Below are 6,314 nucleotides of genomic sequence, written 5' to 3' on the forward strand. Positions count from 1 at the left end.
GTGAATTAGGCAGAGAAAGAGAGGGCTGGTTGAGAGGTGAAAGTGAGCGTGTGAGTGTGAGCTTCGTGATACATTCCTAGATTCGGGGCTGAAATGTCAGACACTCACGAGAAATTCACACGCTTTATCTTTTTGAAAGAGAGAGAGAGAGAGAGAGAGAGAGAGAGAGAGAGAGAGAGAGAGAGAGAGAGAGAGAGAGAGAGAGAGAGGTATTAGTATGGTCGTGTCTGTTTTAATTTGTTTTAATTTAGTAAATGTGTGTGTGTGTGTGTGTGTGTGTGTGTGTGTGTGTGTGTGTGTGTGTGTGTGTGTGTGTGTGTGTGTGTGTGTGTGTGTGTGTGTGTGTGTGCTAACTCTGCTTTAGCTGTGCTATAGTAAACCAAAGAATATATGTGTCTACCTACTGATCAGTCTCTATCTATCTATCTATGTCTGTCTGTCTCTCCTTATATCTGCTTTTCTCTTTGCCTAACTACCTCTGCGTCTCTCTATCCTACCATCTATATCAGTACGAATATACATCTAACCATCCCCCATTCATCTATCCATGCATTCATCCATCAATCAATCAATCTATCACAACATGGATAATCCCAGAGTTCATCCAACGCAATCCCAACAAAGTCCCTACTCTAAGCCTCTTTATCACACCAATGTATCAGAACTGCAGCATGTCTCTAACTAACCTGCAGAGTGAAACATTTTAGCAGCAGCGGGTTTCTCTGAGATGTCTAGACCTGAGTGGTGTTAGCTAGAGAAAACACACACACACACACACACACACACACACACACACACACACACACACACACACACACACACGCACATAGCCTCTCCAATTAGATGAGCTCATTTTATATTTTAGTTTTGATACCTTCAGACCATTTTATTCCTGAAGGTAATAAAGGCTAGATGTAACCCTTTCAAGAAAAAAATATATATATATCTGAAGCTCAATAAAATAATCTAGATACAGGTAACAAAAGCAGAAATTATGTACTCTGCCTGAAAGGGTAAAAATCCCATCAAAACGTTAATCTATACTGTTTCTGACTTTTTTGCTGTGGCTGGTTTCTCCGGGCTAAGCAGACTCGCTCAACGGTATCCGGAATAAAATACTAGGTTTGTATTCCATAACCAAAGGGTCGGCAAGAATACTGTACATGTGAATCAGCAATACTCTCAAAAAGGAATGTCAAGAATCCAAGCCAAACCCATAACATGTCGAACTAAAGCAACCATTTATTTTTCAGATCACAAACCCTCACTTCACGCCCCTCCAAATATACATCCTCTTCGTCAGCGTACAACAGCTCTCCCCTTTAATGTCATGGAATCTTTTGTATTTCGCGTCCCATAATGAGTGGTGGCTTTATATCTTTTTTATTTATGTGGAAGTTAAAATAATTATATGAAAATGGCTGGTTGCTGAAAAAGGTGTGTGTGTGTGTGTGTGTGTGTGTGTGTGTGTGTGTGTGTGTGTGTGTGTGTGTGTGTGTGTGTGTGTGTGTGTGTGTGTGTGTGTGTGTGTGTGTGTGTGTGTGTGTGTGTGTGTGTGTGTGTGTGTGTGTGTGTGTGTGTGTTCATTTAACTATCTACCTATATGCTTGAGCATTTTTGTGATTCTGCTTGGATAATCATTCAGGTGTACGAATTGTTTATCATCATCATCATCATCAACATCACCACCATCATCATAATCATCATCATCGCAGTCCAAATCCCAATAAATTAACCAGATACAGAGGGAATACAAATAGGAAACAGAAAACACAGAAGCAGACGCCACCATCAACAGAGTGTCCAGTGAAATGGCTCCTACGTCCACTGGCTCATTATTCAGGTCAGGGAAATTCACGGCTCCATCATAAGTACAAGTAGCAGCCATCAAAACACTCATTACGGAGCGATTACGATGTCATTATGACCAGTCCACTTTTTTAATTACCTGGTATTTTTAATGGGGTCAATAAACCTTCGCTAAATGGTGACTTTTCCCTACTCAAGAGGATAATGAGGCCCATACCTAGTCCTTCCACCAGAAGATTTTATCCGGCTTAGAAGAGTGAAGAACCATAGCAGGTGGGATTGTATCTATCACTGTTAATAAATTCAGCGCAGTTGCCTATTCCATCTATTACTGTAGATAATGATAACTGTCTTCTTGTCGAAAAAATCTTTCAGCGCGATTATTTTTTTAATAATCCTTCTTTCTTATTACTGCAACACGAGTTTAGCCAGCTTTAAATATTTATCCTTCAGCTCGAGTACTGCTTTATTTTATTCGTGCAACTGCCAGACGATTTTAACCAACCTGAAAAAAACACCGCAGTGATGATACTGGCAGCAACCTCCATCAATCCATTCCTATAATGTATGTTATGCCTCATTCTTGCTACATTCAGAAAATTTTATCCAACCTGTATCAACGCCAAACGGAAATTATGTCTTTCCGTCCCACTGCCTCATTTTCCAGGTCATAGGAAGCAATAATACACAGGTCATGAGTCTGCATCATTAAACCAGTATGTTAATTACCAGGGATTATTTGTTCAGCTCAGTTTCTATCCACCAGCAGAGGTACAATCGCCGCAAAATGTATCGTTCCTCTCTATATGCTCTATATTTTGAACTGCAGGACGAAGAGTTTTAGAATGTCGTAACGTATTGTGTATTTCAGAAACCATGTAAAAATATACCGGCAATAAATGAATTCTAAGCTATTCTCAGCCCAGTTCTGTATAAAACTTGCAAACTCTGGAACTATCTCCTTTAGTGTCTTTCCCACTGTCTATGAACTCCAACCTTTACAGGTAATATTTCCAGGCATTTCGAAGTGAACGGATATTGATTTTCTGTGTGTGTGTGTGTGTGTGTGTGTGTGTGTGTGTGTGTGTGTGTGTGTGTGTGTGTGTGTGTGTGTGTGTGTGTGTGTGTGTGTGTGTGTGTGTGTGTGTGTGTGTGTGTGTGTGTGTGTGTGTGTGTGTGTGTGTGTGTGTGTGTGTGTGTGTGTGTTTATCTTTACGAGACAACTTTTCCAAGCTTCCATCCTTCGTTTCCTTCTTTTCGGGCATCACAAGAACTGCACCCTATTTTAACCTTGGCAGTCGACGAATTTCTCTCTCTCCCACAAGCATTACGAAGCGTAGTTCTGTGTGGATCGTCTGCTCTGTGAGGCAGATCCCGGAATTCTGATGGCTTCAATGATGAGTGGATGGATGTGTGGTCCGTTTCATTTTGGCCAATCTGTTTTGATAGTTTCCAAGCTTTTATATTTTCCTGTTTGTTTATGGATTGCTTTCACCCCTTGAAATAATGAGGAGGAGGAGGAGGAGGAGGACAACGACGACGACGACGACGACGATGAAAATAATAATAATAATAATAATAATAATAATAATAATAATAATAATAACGATAATAATAATAATAATAATAATAATAATAATAATAATAATAATAATAATGAGAGTTGCAATAATCCTAACAAAAGCAGAAAACCCCCCAGCCCACTCTAAATCCACATCAATCCTTTAGGCAAACGATAATTTGTTGTGTGGACTGGAGCTGCTGTTTATCTTTAATTAGTGTAACGGAGCGGAACAGTGAATTTACCCGGCGGAAAATGCATCTGCTTCATTAATCAGTTCATCCCACTTTTCCAGTCCTCAGTATGCTAGAAAAACACCACCACTAATCCCAGCACATCAGCCCTGAATGTGACAGCCCTTAGTGTAGGTTAACAGCACCAGTACCAATACCAACGCTCTCAGACTCACTATGCCTCACTCTCAGCTCAATACAATCATCTACTGTTAACTGGAATATATTACTAGAATCGCCCACACCATGAAATATTAAAGAGTAAACATATAACGCGTGCTGCTCCTATACTTGCAACTACTCTTCAGGGGATGCGGCTTTATCCAATACGTTTAACGAGAGGTAATGACAAGCTAATATAAATGACTCTCTCTCTCTCTCTCTCTCTCTCTCTCTCTCACCTCCAAGCATCGTCACACTGTAACAACTGCAGAACACGGAATCATCGACAATAGACACTCGGTGTTGTTGGGGGTCAGATGCTATTGTACTCTTTAATGGTACTGTTACTGTTCGTGTTACTGTCAGTGTTATTGTTACAACTCACCACCTCGTTCATGCAACTTTATGTACGACTATAATTCTTAGCAAAAAAAAAAAAAAAAAGTAAATCTATAGATGTGATGTGGAAACTAGTCATCTCCTTTCGTAAAGCGATGTCTTTCTGTGTTTTATATCTGCTTGTGCCAGACTGTGCGAAGAGATGTCGTTCTTGAGTAGGGACTTGACAATTCTATCCCCTTCTTCAGTCGCTTTATGCAACCCTATCATTCTCTGCAACCTTATATTCCTATATACAGCCCATTTAACTCGGCGTAAAACTGGCACCTTTCATTTTCAAATGCTAAGCTCTGAAAACAGATTAACACTAGAATATAATGCCAGTCACAAAGAAGTGCTATGAAAAGGAAGAGCAGCAGCACTGTCTTCTTCCACTCAGCTACGGGAAGTAAGCTACAGAAGGACGAAAATCTCGCAAAGTTAAGGTGACTGAAATATAGCTACAGTTAATTATAAATAAGTACCAACAATATTAGAGAAAAAAGAATGGGAAAAAAAGACGTCATCGTACTGTAGGGGTATATTGAAGTGCATGAAATTATTATTGCATATACTTATTCAGTCCTCATGACGGAAATATACATTCTATTTTCTCATACTTCCACTTTTCATTCCCACTCCCCTCCTCTTTATCTTTGATGATATTTCTATGGCCTGGAGCACATGCAGTCTCTCTATTATCCATTATTATCCATCCCCAATCTCTCTCTCTCTCTCTCTCTCTCTCTCTCTCTCTCTCTCTCTCTCTCTCTCTCTCTCTCCTTTCACTCAATGTTTACACAAATCACGCTCACTCCCGTCCTCTTTATATGTATTGTTGTTCATACTTATCTCTCGGTGTTTATGCCTGTTTTAATGTTGTTTTATTTGCCGTTAAAAATGAGTGTACATTATTTAGGATCATCCTTCTTTTACCCTGCTTCATTAATTTACGCTTTTCACTTACTCTCCCCTTCTCTTAATCTCTACTGGTATTTCTATCATTCTGAATCTCGTTTGTTAATAAGAAGAGATCATTTCATATTTGTGTCTAAATTTCCAGTATTCCTATCATGTTTACCTTTGTTCACGTTTTTCTCCAACTCTGCTCATTGCTATGGTTTTTAGTGTTATTTCCGTACATATCTCTCCATTTTGCTCGTGTCATTGCAGAAAACTCTTCTTCTTGAATATGTGGTGGACAATGTTGATGGTGTCGCTCTCACTTCTCCCATTATCTGTTTACACTTTTAATTCCCTCCCCTCCCAGAAAAAAAAAAAATCTCTAATGCTATTTTCATCTCTTTATGTCTCCATTATTTACGTTTCTTCCTACTGCAAATAATTATGATTACTGAGAGTTTCTTTATACACTTTTTATTTACGCTTTTCACCCCGTTCCCCTTTCCCCATTCCTATTTATACCTCTCTCGATTTTGTCTTTAACTTTAATATTTGTTCGTGTTCTTCCTGACTACTGCACATTGTTTTGTCTCAATTCTTTTACTGTTTATCTCCCCTTTCATTCCCTCTCTCTCTTCCCCCTATAATCTCTCGCACCATCTCTACGGTTTTAGGTGTCTCGATTTTCTGTTCCCATTCCAATATTTCAGATGTACAGATTACTGCCCTTAGCTCTCTCTCTCTCTCTCTCTCTCTCTCTCACACACACACACATCAATCTATCTTATCCACCTTTTTGTCTCTGTCTACCCCTCCCCCTCACTTCCTCCTCCCCTCCCCCGTCACCTCTTCATCATCTTACTCATAGCGTTTCGTTCAATACCACTACATCGCTTTGCCATTCAATCCGCTGCAATCCGCACTGCAATACGCCATCCCCTTGCAACGTCCACTGTTAAGTTTTAATGAGTCTTTCTTGATCATTGCAACTGTGTGTGATATCATAGGGAGAGAGAGAATGTGTGTAGAGGGACGAGACTGAATATGTGCAAAAAGGCGTAGAGATAGGTATTGGGATATGGGGCAGAGAGAGAGAGAGAGAGAGAGAGAGAGAGAATAGTGAGAAGTAAAAGAGAAATAGCAAACAAAGATAAGGATGGCAAAAGAGGGGAATAAGATAAAGAAAGTACACACACACACACACACACACACACACACACACACACACACACACACACACACACACACACACACACACACACTAAAAA

The sequence above is a fragment of the Coenobita brevimanus genome, chromosome 96, assembly GCF_032717465.1.
Source record: "Coenobita brevimanus isolate Jiangsu-jjx chromosome 96, ASM3271746v2, whole genome shotgun sequence".
Classification (NCBI taxonomy): domain Eukaryota; kingdom Metazoa; phylum Arthropoda; class Malacostraca; order Decapoda; family Coenobitidae; genus Coenobita; species Coenobita brevimanus.